Source organism: Prionailurus bengalensis, chromosome C1 (assembly GCF_016509475.1).
Source record: "Prionailurus bengalensis isolate Pbe53 chromosome C1, Fcat_Pben_1.1_paternal_pri, whole genome shotgun sequence".
NCBI lineage: Eukaryota > Metazoa > Chordata > Mammalia > Carnivora > Felidae > Prionailurus > Prionailurus bengalensis.
The window spans coordinates 185534013-185550682 of record NC_057345.1 but is presented as its reverse complement, the minus strand read 5'-3'; the positions used below and the strand labels follow the sequence as shown (position 1 = coordinate 185550682).

Here is a 16670-nt window from a genome sequence, read left to right as displayed (position 1 = left end):
TTTTTGCATTGTTATCCTATTTCTTTCTCCTTACAAAGGTTATGAAAGTATAGAATACTTTCTAAACCTTATTTGATTAGCAATGTTCATTCTAGACATGTCTTGATATGTACATGTTTCAAGTTTCAGATTTCTAATGCCAAAAAAGTGACACTACTCTAACAAAAACGTTTCAATGCATAAGAATATATAAATACCAAAATCTAATACTGACTCTGAGTACTAAAAAATCTAAGAAATATTTGATCCAATTTTCCCCTTGTATGGACATCAACCAAAACCGTCCCTGTGTGTGTCCCAAAGCACAAAGTTTGTGTTAGTGTGTCTATGTGTGATTACCCTTCTTCCTCTAGGCAGGGCAGAAATGGCTTGTCAGCAAGACAATATTGGTTACTATCACTGTTGGTATTATAAGCAACCAAGCTATACCTAGAGCTGAGGTATCAAATTCACTGCTGCAATCTGACTGGTAGATGGGTATTTTTTTTCTTTTTCCTAAGTTTTATTCAGTTGCCAACATTTAAAAATTGTTAGATTTCACATTAAAAAGTCCATTTTATCCATGAAAATCTCAACTTCTAGTTTCTCTTGAAAACTCCATTTCCACTTGGCAACAAAAAGCTGTCACCAGGACCCCGTTAAGAAAGAGCTTGTGTTCCCCTAGTGACCACAGCTTGCACCCAACACAGTTGACTTGTTTAGATTAACTAGCTGGGCCTGTGGGGACATTATAGTTTGCAAATCCTGAACTATAGGTATACTAGATGCATCAATGCTGGCACCATAAGGGATGCTGGAGTCTATGTTTGGAGACTATTGAACCATTATTAATCTGAGTAGCCCTGTTTCCAAGTATCCTGGGCACAGATCCAAAAAATTCAATGTTGAGGAGGAGGTGTTAAGGTCTGTCTACATTATAGCCTTGCTATTTTCTACCCCTTGCTTCTTCCTGGCCTTACTGCAATGGAGAAAATTAAGCTTCTCTTCCTAGCTTTGCAGCAACAGCAACAAGCATCTAGCAGCCAACCTGTCATTCCAAGGAGGAAAGAATTTTGCTTATTGTCATAACTTTTCTAAGTCATATTCCTATTCCACTCCTTTCTAAAAAATAATCTCCATATATGTTGCCCTCAAAAGTTTTAAAGACAGCACTATTTGCAAAATATAAACACAAAAGGAAAGAATTAGAGCCAAAGAAGTTTATCATATAAATGACCATAGGACTTAGTCCATTCAAGATGCTGTAACAAAAATATCATCAAGTGGGTGTCTTATAAGCAACAAACATTTATTTCTCACAGTTCTAGAGACTGGGAAGTCCAAGATCATGGCACAGGCAATGTCCAGTGAGGGCCCACTTCTTGGTTCATAGATCTTACTTTTTTGCTGAGTCCTCATGTTGTGGAAGGGACAAACTAGCTCTCTAAAGTCTCCGTTATTAGGGAACTGATCCCAATTACCATGGCTTTGGCCTCATGAACTAATCACATCCCATGGGCCCCACCTCCTAATACCATCACCTCTGGGGTTAGGATGTCAATATATGAATTTGAGGGCAAACACATATTCAGACCATAGCACATATTTCCTTCATTCTTACTATCCCTGTCTTTCTCATCAACTTAATGTCATTTTATAAGTCATATCTCTTGGAAATAGTATTAAAAAACAAAGATAGCTTCCTACATTTGATCTTATGCAAAGAAGTAAGTCTCACCAGTAACCTACCTCTCACCACCATAACCACCATTTACCCAGCTCCTCCCCTTGGTGTAGCATCTTCAGAGTTCAGAAAACATAAACCATAGGGTAAAGGAGGGATTCATTGTGAACCTAAGTCAGAAATTATCCCTCAGGATCCTGAGTGCCTAGAGTGGGCAAGCAAAGATAGTTTAAGAGTTGGTCAGGGAATGTAATAAGAAACAAGCTGGCCTAGCTTTTACCAGATCCTCTCCCTGGGATCCAAACCAACTACATAGCATCCCTGGCTACTGACCCTAATATTATGTGAGGAGTAAACAGACCAAGGTACTGAAATCTACAACGGAACCTGGGAGTCCATCAACAAGGTTGAAAAGCAGAACCATCAGTGCCATGGTAATAATACCATTTTCTGCTCCCTTAGATTCTGGTGTGGCTATCTGCTTGACAGCAATTCTTACCACACTTTGGGTTTCACAACAACTTCCACATGTTGGTATTTATATACTTTCTTAATTGATAAGATATAGCCAGTGGTAAGAAAAACGTAGCTATGAAGGTAATTTTTACAAGCTGGATAATCGATTCAAGGAAAAATACATAGTTTACTGTTCAAATGAATCAGAAATACATTATATTATCCCAACTCAAGCATGAATAGAAGTAAAAATCGGAGAAAAGTATCTGAATTTTACTGAAGACAAATGTTGCAAAGTTGTTTTAGAAATTCAGTACATCAGATTTAGTGCTCTCAATACTGGATAAAAGAGACTATTTGGAATAATACTTTGTTCTAGTGTAGAGTGTGTGAATTGAGTTTCTTCTTTGCTGTGACTGATCCCAAAGCTTTTAAATATAATTGATCAATAATCTGCCTTACTATGATTCATACCTGCTTTCTGTGCCTTATCAAAAATTGATAATTAAAATTAAAACACAATCACAAATAAAAAGTATTGTGTTCTGGGGTGCCTGGGTGGCTCAGTCGGTTAAGTGTCCGACTTCAGCTCAGATCATGATCTCATGATCCGCAAGTTCAAGCCCCACGTTGGGCTCTGTGCTGACAGCTCAGAGCCTGGAGCCCGTTTCAGATTCTGTGTCTCCCTCTCTCTCTGCCCCTCCCCTGTTCATGCTCTGTCTCTCTCTGTCTCAAGAATAAATAAATGTTAAAAAAATTTTTTTTTTAAATAATAAAAAAAAGTATTGTGTTCTGCTGGATTCCATGTTCTGAAGCAGCAACTAATGGCAATAATAATGTCTTTTATATGAGATTTGGTGAAAAAAATAAAAGAACCATATAGGCTTTAAAAGACATTCATATTCTACTTTTTATTACCTTAAAAAAGGCTTCAAATTAAGAAATGGAAATTCTTTTAAATACTAAATTTAAATAGATACTTTTAGAGGTTTGTACATGTTAAAGTTTTGTTTAACTTTAAAAAGACACTTTGTATAACCCTAAAAAAATCAGCTCATTTTGCTTTTCTCTCAGAGGAAGCAAACAATGCAAGCTCCAAACTTTGAAAATTCCTTTTGAAGTTTTACACTAAAACCAGAAATAACACTGACGCAAAGAGAAACTCAAACGCATTCTAATATAAGAAAGCCATAGTGAATTTATAGAATTTACTTTATTTTTAACCAAATTTACTGCTAAACACATGCACAGAAAATTTTAAAATTCAAATCTTTTTGCAGGTGTGATTGTATGTCTGCAATTTCTTGGTTTAAAAAAATCTGTTTGAAACAAGCTATTCTTCTAATTAGCAAATTATACTCATGACAGGTGTACCTCATTCCATGGATTGAACAGCTATGTAACTACTTAGCAAGAATCAATCTGTAATTAAAATCCTTCCACCGAAGTGTTAAAAATTCTGAGTGACTCCAGGCATAGGATGCTAAACAAAGGTCATTAGTCCATAAACAGGAATCTAAACCTCTAAGAATCATAGAGTTTCACTGCTAACAATGAGGAAAGTGAAACACACTGTCTTGTCCAAAATGGTGGTCAATGTGAATCAGTCAGAAACAGGAATTCTATTATCCCAACTAAAGCATGAATGGAAGAAGTCAGGGGGATGGCAGAACAAGAATTCAAGTATCCTGACTCCAACTAAAATGCTTTTTTTCTAGACAACATTCTTCTAATTCTTTTGCAAGTGAAGAATATGGGAGAACAGTGGACATAGAGGCAACTAAACAAAGTGGTATTTTATATGACCTTATTTTAATGTGAGCTCCTGCTAATTTAAATCCCAGATTGATATTCCTACAGATTGATGCTATTATGCCAAACTTTTTCAACATAAAGACAATATTAAAAATTATACTCTAAAGAAAAAAACCAAGTTATTGTAAATAACACAATAAGAATCCCAACAAGCAAATTTTACTCTGAAGAATGATGAAGCTATGTAGAACTAATATGCCTCCCCCAAGTAATTCCCTGCATATGTAAACATGCACATCTGAATCCAAAACCCTGTGCAGCTGTAAAATAAGGCTAGGTTTGTACTTGTTGTCTGTTTGCATGTTTTTTCCATCTCCACGCTTTGTGCACCACACCCCATGGACACAGAACATTTGTAGGTGGCATCAAATCAACAGCCAGGTGAGACTGTTCTATAACAGAAGGACCACATGATATTTGAGATATAATTGGGGAAAAACCAATTGCAGTTATTCTCCAAATATCGTCTCTCTTTTTGAAGATATGCCCTGAATTAGTATGTTTTGGATTAAAGCAGTTTTCTTCTTTTTTCTTTTTGGATCTCTCCTTTTTAAAATATTTTCAACGACTTGGAGCACATAATGTCTGTTACAGACAGGAACACCTCAGATTAGTACAGCTCCTTTCAGTTCTGGTAGGACTTCAACATTTATTGACTGAGAAGACTATTTTGTTAAGCTATTATTTCAAAACCCTAAGGTGTGACAGCAAATAATCCCTTCCAATAGATCACTGCCTTTATCAATAAGGAGAACACATGTACTAAGAAGAAAATATGTTTAAGGCTATTGGGTATATTATATTGGGTTCAAGCTTTCTCTTAAAGAGCCTAACTTTTTAAAAATGGAAGATTTAAATCAACTTCTTACAAACAAGAACAAAAATACCTACCATCCAGCGTGGTAAAATAAAGGAACGCTGAAGTACTCACTGTCCCCAACAATTGGTTCTCTCTGTGTCATGTTTGCACTCTCTTTCCTCCCCTCCCCTGCTCTCATTTTTCCTTCATTTTTCCCATACCAAGCTAACATTACCTCTGACAAGTGAGTGATTTGGTAGGAGAAAAATTCAGATTGCTTCTCTGAAACATGAAAACAACCTATTGGCTGATTGTATTCAATCAATGATTTGTCAATGCAGAGATACATAAACCAAAATAGCTCAAGAAAACTAACCTTACTTGTGACTACTTAGCATAATCAATTCAACCAGAATGATCTAAATGCCTCAGTCTTTCACATTGCCCCTCCTGGAATTTTACTTTACTGTAAGTGTATTATGCTATGAAGATTTTTGTTTACATTATGTAAAGTTTGTCACGGACAAATACTAAATGCACACCTGAATGTCCTTCCCAGATGCATGCAGGTAATAAAATGATATTGTAGACAGTTTCCTTTAATGCCTACCATTTATTGGTGTCACCAATTGATTGGTGTTACCAATCAATTATATTTCTCATTCCTACCTTTGGCAGATACTGCTGGTTGCCTACCTAATGGCAATTTTCCTCTTCTTTCTTGTTAAATGTACCCCAATTTACTCTTGTTATCAGACAGCCTCATCCTTCATGGTGGTAGGGGTGAAGAGGTGGAATGCTGATTAGTTTAATCTCATCAGGGTAATTCCATTCTCCTGGCTATGGTCAACATAGATATGGCTACATGACCCAACCACTGACCAATCTGACTTAAGATACTAAGCAAAGTTGTTTTCCTCCCTTCCATGGGGACACATGACAGAAACCCTGTTATGTGTTTGGGCAACACTGATACACAAGAAGGAAATCATTGAATTAGCCAGTCATGAAAGTGCCATCCACTTTACTTCTTGCTTTGTAAGACAATAAAATGCCCTTTATGTTTTAGCCACATTTTAAGATGAGTTTGTTACTTGCAGCCAAAATCATCCTAGTTAATATGCTGCCCTTTAGAACAAGAAAAAAAAAGAGCAGTTGTGGATTCTTCCTTGCCTTAGGTAGGAACTGGGAGTATATAAATAATAAGGAGTACTGAGTGTATGTGAGAATATATGTCAATAATTTCACAAAGAACACATCCATTTAAGTATCTAGGCACATCTTATCGCTTCTCAGCCTTTTGGCTAAGATCAAGTATAGTATCTGTTCTTATCAGTTTAAGTATCTAGGCACATCTTGACCTAATTGAAATGTATTTTCAAAAGTCTGGAAATAAAGCTTTATTTAGTCCACAGTCTTTTTCAAATGTCCAGGCTGTTTAATATGTAGATTTCATATTTCATAAATTTCATAGAATGTTTCTATCAAACATTGTCTGCAAAGTGACAGGGTAAAGGGAATCTTCATATTTTTCTAATCATTGATTTTGTACTAAGAAATGTGTCCACCAATTTAAACTCTATCTCAGGTTTAAAATGCACAAAAGATTAAATCTTTTTAAATAGTCTCAGCATTTTCTCATCTATTTGGAATAGAAGTCACAGGTGTGCTTTGAAGTTTATAAACCATGGCTCGGTACTTTTAAAATAACTTCTGGAAAATGTAAAAAGGAGAAAGTGTGAATCAGCCCATGCTCAGGAAGGTGGGCCATGTTCATCATATTTACTATTATGACATATTAGATTATTTTCTTTCAGTGCTCGAAAGGCACACTTTCCAAAAGAGAAATACAGTTCTTTATATTTGGTTCACATAATCCAGACCTGCAGTGTCAGTGCCTGAAACAAATTACTGTTTATATTAGAAACTTAGTTTAATAAATTAGGTCTGGTCTATGGACTGTCAAAGTCCTTATAGTCTGCAATTCATATATAACAGATGCCTTTTCCATGACTCTTAACTAGAAGTGGCCAACGTGATTGCTTCCTCCTTGCCATTACTACATTTTGTAGGTTTAGTTATCTACTGCCCACAGAGAATTAAAAACAATTTAAAAGGGCATCTGGAATAAAACACTCTAAGGGAAAAAAAATCTTTCCATATGCAATAACTTTCTGTTTAGGTCTGAGAATTATTCAATAATTGGCACTTGTTTAAATAGACCACTCAGGATCAGTTTGGTTTTCCAATTTCAGATTGAGTTACAGAACTATTTTTTTCCAAACTCACTTTTGCAAGTCCTAATTTCCAGCATATTTGTGGCACCACTGTGATTAACAGAGTAGCTAATTTTTGCATAAGAGACAAACACATTTTTCAAAAGTGTTGTAAATAATTCACTAATTTTTCCACAGATTGTTTATAAATTATGAATTTTAGCTTACTTGCCCTAGTTTAGAAAATATACCGGTAAAACAGGAGAGCGAAAAGCAGTCATTTTAGTTGATGAATTTATACAATTTAATTTTCATGAGAAACCTTGGTGCCTCCATCTTTTACGCCACTTTCCTCACTAGTGTCCAAGAGTCGGACCAAGAAGTGAGTGCCTGCCACTTGCAGCATCTCTACCTCTTGCCTTGTTTGCACTCAATACGGGAACAGTTGTTGCATAAAAAGTTAATCATGACTCTCATCTATAAGATTAAATAATAAGGCCACGGAAACTGACATCAACTCACATCAACACTTACAAATTCAGACACATGGACACTTTAACCGCTGGGTTTTTTCCTTTGTAAGCTCTACTTTGAAAAACTGTGCTTCCTTTTGAGTTGTTTGGTCAGCAAACTCAATTCTAGAATTTCTATGCGAAGGATTAATCAAGAATAGTGTATTAGCTCACATCTTGAGAACTAGACAGAGAAGATGCTCAGTGACATTTTAACACTTATGTCACTATGTTGACATCTCAATAAAGAAAACTATTCTCAGTGTGAAATGGGATGATTTCCTTACACCACCACCATCACCACCAAAAACATCAGGCAAAATTTTTGAAATCTCACAGGTTTCAAGCATTGTCAGTAGATACCGCATCATTTTAAATATAAAAATAGTCCGTTCAAACAATGAAAGGCAGGTGTACAATCATCAGTGCCTTCTTTACCAGCAACACAGTGATTTGTGAATATGTAATCTTATTTTAAATTTCACTCTTGTTCTTCGATCTTTCAAATGATTATAGTTTTCCTGGAGTGAAAATAACTTAAACTTACTAGACTTTTTAATATCTTTACAGCCAAACTGCTACAATTCTCACTTTGCTAATCTGTAATTCTCACAGAAGAACTGGCAGCGTTACCCGGCCTTTAGCAAGGACCCTGAAGTGAAATCACTTAAAACTTCCTCTATTTTAATTTCAAATGATATACTCTGTATATAAACCACGCAAATATGCTCTATCCGATACATTGACATGTACCTGCGATGTTAACATTTCTTCCTGGTACCTTCGGGCTGCGGACACGCGTGCATCGTGGAAGACTGGGCTTACTACAGAGCAAGTACAGAGCTTAGATTTCAGGAGTTCTTTGCTCTCATGCTATTCCTCTGACGGCCCTGGCGTTTTGGGTGATTTGACTAAGAAGCCACAGCTGAGCAGGACAGCGATGAGCTCTGAAACCACGTGCTTGACCTTCAGTCCCAATTGCCCATCAGATCACCTGGGAAGTTTGGCAGAAATAACATTGCAGGCCCGCTCTACATCCTTAGCTGATCTGGGGCAGGCCCAAGGCTTCAGTGGTTTTTGGGGTTTTTTTTTTTTTTTGCTTTTTTTCATCTCCTTGGTGATTCTGACATGGTCCAGATTTAGAACCACTGGACCACTGCTCTTTGTGTCACACTTTTATAGTTCACAAAATCAGAATTAAATTTCCAGATTTATCATCACCCTTTCCCAGTCTCTTCTCTGAAAGCAGTTGACAAATGTATTTGAATATTCAGAGAATGAAGCTGAAATTTGAGAAGGAAAAACTTCATTTCGTAAGAACCCGACTGTACAGGACCCCTGAGGAACTGGATTATGGCTAGGCACTCGGGTTTAAATAGACATAAACTAATCACAAGAACACATTAACACTTGCTTTTAGCAAGGAAAGTCAAGGGAGAGAGAACAAGAAGATAAACAAATATTTAGAAAAGATCAATATCTATCTTCCCTTATAAATCTAGGTCTATAATAGAATGAAAAATATCAAATCTAATAACAAAATTAAACATCTGTTCCAAACTAATAATGAATTCATGAAACAGATAGGAACTAATATCTTTTATATGTATAGCGATAGTAACACGTTGCCATTTTTTTGCCTAATAAAATTGTAGCTTCGCCACATTTTTTTAAATTTAAAATATCCTGTGTCAATGAGAATTTTAGGAAACTAGACACTCTCATACTCTACTGATGATAATGTTAAGTTAACGCCACATTTGCCCCTTGGAGGCTAGGATCGTTAACTGGGACATGGGATGCCCAGTTAGGTGATTAAATATTAATCGTGGGTGTGTGTCTATGAAGGTGTTTCCACAAGAGAAAAACATTTGAATTGGTGAACTGACTAAAGCAGATGGTCCTCCCCAATCTGAGTAGACTTCATCCAGTCCATTGAGGGCCAGAATAGAACAAAAAGACACAGGAAGTTTGTACGAAACTTCCCTCTTTCTCTGTCTCTGTCTGTCTCTCTCTGTGCTTGACTGTGGAACTGAAACATCAATCTTTTCCAGCTCACGGAGTTCCTGGTTCTCAAGCCTTCAGACTGAAATTAGTACCATGGGTAGCTCCTTGATTTTGTCTTGGAGTGTTAATTATTAATTAGTGTTAATTTATCCCAATTTACTAAGCATTTAGAATGCTACCAACTTGCTGCCTGGAGAGAAAAGCATAAAGGCTTATGAGAAAAATGAAGGGCCCACAGTAAGTTAAATAGGCTCTCAGGTCAAAATAGATGAAAAGGAGAATAAATTGTATTGAGTGCCTACGATAAACTAAGTCCTGGACCAATTATTTTCCATCCATCACCTAATTTACTCCCTTCTGCAGCCCTATAAGATACATACTCTCCGAATTTCCCATTTTACAGGTGAAAACACTGAGGCTCAGAGCAGTTAACCAATTTATAGCTAATGATCCAAACCTAAGACTTCAAAATCCAGGCTGTTTCCCAGGAGCTCACTATCTTCCCCGCAGCAGAAGACCCTGTGATGCCCAACTTCAACCAATAACTTGGAATTCCCCTTTCTTGGAGGCCAAACTGAGATTCAGATCAAAACATGTTCAGAACACTTCATTGCAATGGCATCTAGGAGCCAGTAAAGACCATGCAGCCAGTCTTCCGAAGGAGCAGCTTCAGGGATTCACCTTAGGAGCCTCCCTGTGAGCAAAACAGCACATTATCAACCCCTCTGGGCTGGTTGGGATGAAGTCTTAGTACAAATAACTCCTTCTCAAATCATTTGATCTAGATCTGATATAGAAAATATCTGATACATGAAATTTTATAAACCCAAAGACCATCAAGGAAAATTTGTCATCTGTACAATGTTAAGATAAACAAAGGCTCAGGAAAGAAAAGAAAAGAAAAGAAAAGAAAAGAAAAGAAAAGAAAAGAAAAGAAAAAAGAGAAGAAAAGAAAGAAAGAAAGAAAGAAAGAAAGAAAGAAAGAAAGAAAGAAAGAAAGAAAAAACCACGGATGTTTCTACATCATCTTGGTTCCAGTTTTTAACCAAAACGCAAATATAAGCAAAGAAAAACACCAGTGCTTAAAATTTAACATCAGCCGGTAGAAAAGATCCCATTAATTAGACTGTCAATTTGCAACTCTTGATATCTTTTATGTTTTTTAATATTTCCAGTATAAGCCTGGGAACTTGAATAAAAACAATTTCTCTTCAAACTTATGATCCTTTCTGACTGTGAGTACTTAGCACAATCTAAATGTTGGTTTATTATATTCAAAAAATTAAACTCAAGCTAAAAACAATACACTGTGAAGGAAGTTAAGAGTCCATGTTATATTTTAACACAATTTTGATTATATTTAATGTATCATTCCACTTAGAATGGCCCAATAAATAACACTAGAGTGTATCAATAGTGATTCAATTAAATTATTTAAAATAAATGACTACTGATAAAAAAGGAAGTGTTTTATTCTTGCATGTGACATTCTACTTTGCTAAAACAATAGAAACCTCCTTAAAATTATCTTTTAGGAATGCAAAATAGGGGCACCTGAGTGGCTTAGTTCGTTAGGGGTCTCTTGATATAGGTTCAGGTCATGATCTGACAGTTTGTGAGATCAAGCCCCATGTTGGGCTCTGCACTGACAGTGCAGAGCCTGCTTGGGATTCTCTCTCTACCTCTCTCTCTGCCCTTCCCCTGCTTGCTCACATGCTCTCTCAAAATAAACAAACATTAAAAAAAGAATGCAAAATATTTCATTATTCTGAAACCATTATTATTCCTCAACAGGGCTACTGGATAGTTTCTAGAAAGCTGAAGAAAGGCCTTCCTCAATCCTATCACAGGACCAGAAATCTCCAGTATAAACATCATTTCTAAAACATCTCTAAAGGACAAATATTATAATTTCTCTGAAGTGCTCCTATTGTAGAATAAATGGATCCATTTCCATCATTGCTCACCTAACACTGCAGTGGTCCCTGGGGAATCAGGACATGAGTACATTCTGATAGGAATGCATACTGTGGTACTACAATGAAACCTTGGGAGAGGCAGAATGAAGGAGCAGCTTTTTTTTTTCTCAATCGATGTGTAAAGGATTATAAATGCATTTTCCTCATTTGACATGACAGCTTAAGACCAACCTGCAAGTGTTTCTTTTTTTTTTCTTTCCTTTCTCTTTTAACTTTCCATTACTTTGTTGTAAGTTTTATTTAGCATTAATCTTTTATGGCCATATTTTTTTTTGTAATGCTTTAAGCATCCTTCTTTCTTCAGCTTCTTTGGAAATCAAAGTCATGTCAATAGACTCAAAGGTATCCAAACACTCTTGATTAATTCTCAGAACACTGATCTGAAATAGTCTTGGAATGAGACTAATGGGAGAACTTTAGTGTGCTGTTTTTACAAATTAAAACAGATAAGGACATGGTTTTCCTATTGCTAAAAAGTTAGGCATCACTGTACCATTATTTTCTACCTTCATTTATCACCAGCATTTTTCAACTTTTTAATTGTAAGTCTGCACATGTTCACAATGATAAAACTAAAACGTGTTCCTAACACAAACCTCAAGTGAAAGTCTATAATCTTTGAAATAACTTATAGAAAATGAATCATGCTACTTTATTCATTTTTAGCTTTCTTTATGCTATAATCGCAAATACTTAAAAGACAGCTGGTACAAACCGACTCCAAATGAGAAATTTATACTTTACATTTTAGTAAAATAAGTTATTTTAAAACTTGGTCCCATGTTTTCCTGAACACCTAGGCACATCTCTTGTTTGAATTTTTTTTGCCGGAACTCCCTTCAGAAACAATACTAACCTAACCATGCAATATCTTAATGAATTTAGCCTTTTAACAATTTCTTTTTTTAATGTCTATTTATTTTTGAGAGAGAGACAGAATGCAAGTAGTAGAGGGGCAGAGAGAGAAGGATACACAGAATCTGAAGCAGGCTCCAGGCTCTGAGCTGTCAGCACAGAGCCCAACGCAGGGCTTGAACTCAGGAACTGCAAGACTATGCTAAAGTCATGCAAGACTGAGCCAAAGTTGGTTGCTTAACCTACTGAGCCACCCAGGTGCCCATTAACCTTTTAACAATTTCTAACTACAGCATCTAACCTGTTTATTTAGCTTGTAGACTTAAAATATAATGAATAGCTTAGTCTTTATTTAGCTGCCATTTTCTCTTTTTACTTTAAAACACTGAAAATAAATGCTTGGATACTTTTTGCTCTTTTCCTGGTTATATCTTTGAATTCCTTAAATTTTTATCTTATTATATGCATAATCAAGCTCAACATCATGTACCAGCCTTTTGAGGCTCTCATTCTCCAAGTGTTAAGTTTGGCATAATTTTTGCATGGAAAAAATGGATTTAGAGAAAACTGTTACAGAAAATATTAATATACTATATATTTTCACCCTTGTTTGTAACTGCTTGGAGCAGAATCTCCATAGTTTATTACCATGTTCACTAATATTCAAACACTATCAACTATCCTAAAAAGTAAATATAATTATGGATTTTTAACAAAAAATTAAAAAATAATCATTAATGATGTGTTTCTGAGATAATGCCCCAAGACAAATAGGGAATTGAAACCAAAGATATACATGATGAGTCAGTTTCATTTACTTAGGAATGTCCCACCTTGTTCTAAAAAGTATTATATGGCAAAAGATCTACAGGGAGAAAAGATAAGGTTAGGAACAAGGTGCCCATAATTCAAATCAAATAAAAAAAAATTTAGCCATTTTATAAAAGGCACCATACTGGTGAAATCTTAATAATTTCCCCCTCTCTCTCTCCCTCTCCCTCTCTCTCTCTCTCTCTCTCTCTCTCACACACACACACACACACACACACACACGCACACACACTACAAAGATAAATGACTATTCTTGCTCCTACTTAGCCTGAAGTCTAAGAAATACATGTTAAAAAGTGATTGTATGTCGGTCCTACCCTAGGGACACCAAGACAGATCATACAAGGTCTCAGTTTTAAGAAAATCACAGTGTAGAAGAAGATGGATGAGTGATCCCATTGAAGTTGTTCTGACATATTATACTTGTTGGGATAAAAATGAGTATGTAAACACAAGACTTCTTTTGAAAAGTAGCCTGAGAATAATCAAGTAATGAGAAATAAGCAAGTAAATCATCAATGTGTCAGCTATATAAAAATACTCTTGTAAGCTTTACATGGCTTATCCCAAGGGAACTCTGACAGCAGCCATACCACCATTTACAGGTAAAGAAACTGAGGCACAGAGAGTTTCAATAGCCCCTCCAAGGACAGTAAGGGGCAGAATTAAGATGTGAATGTGGGAATTCTGTCTCCAGAGATTGTGTTTAACCATACTCCTCCTGAAAATGCAAGGGCATCGATGAGAAGGAGAACTCATGACTGGAAGAAGTCACTGGTGATGGCTCTTGATAGAGGTGGCATATTTTATTTACTGAGCAAATATTTGCTGAGTATCAGTTGGACACAAGACCTCCTGCTAGACACCAGGGATACACTGGCAAACAAACAACAGAAATACATCAGATAGACCAACTCGATGGACAGGTAGGATTTAAACAATGAGAGACGAAGTGGGGTAGGGATTAGGAATAAAAAGTCATTCCCCTGTGAAGATCACTAGATTTGCAAATGCACCAAAATGGGAGTAAGTGATTGCTCCGACATGTAACTGCAGAAAATTTATTAATCAAATTTACATTCCATTTTATTTATTTTTTTGAGTATAGTTGACACACAATATTACATTAGTTTCAGGTGTACAGGACAGTGGTTCAACAAGTTTAGGCATTAGGCTATGCTTACAAATGTAGCTACCATCTGTCCTGATACACTGCTATTATAATATCATTGACTGTACATCTTATGCTGTGCCTCTTATTCCCATGACTTATTCATTCCAGAACTGGAAGCCTATATCTCCCTCTCTCTTTTGCCTATTTTGCACCTCTCCCTCCCCCTTCTCCGCTGGCAACCATCAGTTTGTTCTCTGTATTTATAGGTCCGGTTCTGCTTTTTGTTTATTCATTATTTTTAGATTCCATTTTAAGGGAAAAGAGGAAGGTGAAGAAATCTTTGGAGCTTGTGCTGGGTAGCCTCTAAAATGGCCCCAAATAACTCCCAGTTCCTGATATTCATGCCCTTGTGCAGCCCTGTCCTTGAAAGTAGTCAGGACTGAGGTGCCTGGATGGCTCAGTTGGTTAAGCGTCCAACTTCAGCTTCAGTCATCGTTCGTGCGTTGAGATGTCAGCCAGAGCCTGGAGCCTGATTCAGATGCTGTGTCTCCCTCTGTGTCCCTCCCCTGCTCTCTCTCTCTCTCTCTCTCTCTCTCTCAAAAATAAAATAAACATTAAAAAAAAATTTTTCAAGTAGTCAGGACTGAGTGACTCCCTTTTAATGGATAGAATGACAGCAGAACTGAAAGGGGGGGGGGTCCCTTCTGATATTAGATTATAAAAAGACTGTGACTTCCATTTTGTGTTGTCTCACTCTGTCCTGAGGTACTCACAGGATGGGAAACCAGCTGCCCCATCATGACACAGCCTTGAGGAGAGGTCCATGTGGTGAAGAACTGAAACCTTCCAACAACCGGCTGAGTAGTAAATTCAGCTGAACGTGGATTCAGAGGCCTCCTCCATACCGCCCTTGGCCAGCTGAACCTCAGATAAGACCCCAGCCCTAGATGACAGTTTGAGTACAACTTCGTGAGAGAATTGAATCAAAAGTTCCCAGCTAATCTGCACCCAGATTCTTAACCCGCAAAAACTGTGAGGCACTGAATATTTGTTTGAAGCTACTATTTTAGAGTAATTTGTCACTCAGCTATAAGCAACAATTAAAGCATCTTTCTATAGAACTTGAGCCTCTCCCTGAAATTTTGCACTTTGAACCACTCATACACAAATCTTCATCACAGAATCCTATTTCATAAATGACCCTTACCAAGATTACTGGAAGGCACTAAGAAGAGAAGAAGGAAAAGAGAGATGGGTAAGTAGAGAGGGAGGGAGAGAGGGAACCAAAGTTACAGCAAAGGCATCTGTGAGCATATCCTCTGGCTCAGAGAGAAATGTATGCAGTTGTGTGTGCAGGGTCTACTTGGGTATGATCTGTATCTATGTTCTGTAGGTGTGTATAGCGTTGCTGATGATTCCATAGCTTCTATTTATTATTTTCTGTTTTGTCATGCTTACACTTTGAATGGGATGACAGTGTTGGCTGAATCAATTTGAAAATGTGGCCATTTCCTTAGCCGGCATGTATTCATCCAAGATTCCTGCTTCTTAATTAATCATTTGATTAATATCTGTGGCCCAGAGGTTCAATTAGAGATACACCTTTTTTTTTAATATATAGACAATAAACAACATGTAACAACTGATGTAACCTAGCATGTATGGGTAGTTAAAGTGGGCATTATTTTTTATTTGCTTTCAAGCTGCAGAGCAGGCCGAACAATAGGCAATAAACAAGTCATTTTGTATGGCTTTTGTGGGACTTGAAAAGAATTTTGACTTAATGGAAACTGATGCTTTGTTGGAAGCCCTGCAAGGGAAGCGATAGAAGACCCACATGGTAAGTGCCCCAAACAGATCTTCACAAACGATAGAGTCACATTTAACTCGAAGATTGGGTGGTAAAGGTCAGCTTGTAGTGTAGAATTAATAGGTGGTGTCTCACTAAGGCTCTTCACCTCCTGCCTTGAGAAAACTTTCAAGGTTTCTACAGATAAAGAAAAGGACTCAAGGACCAGAGACACCTCAAATATGTAGATGACACTGTCATCTTTTACTTAAGCTAAAGACCTTGAAGCAATGGTGAAAGAATATAACAGAAGAGCAAAGAATCTGGATCATTATATAAAAGAAGCATATGCAAAATCACATCGAGTACATACATTCAGGAGGGAAAGCTGGCTGCAAAAAAATTAGGCATTGCAAAGAAGTGTTTGTTGAGGCCATATGGCGTACATTGTTACAACCCAGAAAGGTTCAGAAAGCAGAATAGACCCTTGTTAGAGTCCCTGAGGAGCTGAAAATGAATAGTTTCCTACATTTAAAGAACTATCTACTAGAAAGAGAGCTATGATACTAGCACACTCCTGCTTTTGGCAACTATAGCAAAAGCACACATATTTAACACAGATAGAGAATAAAAT

At 36.8% G+C, this 16670-nt stretch overlaps 1 pseudogene; it reads left to right on the top strand.

Moving 5' to 3' along the window:
• The first annotated feature begins 6017 nt into the window (after window positions 1-6017).
• On the top strand, window positions 6018-6192 carry LOC122482410 (annotated as a pseudogene).
• The last annotated feature ends 10478 nt before the right edge of the window (window positions 6193-16670 follow it).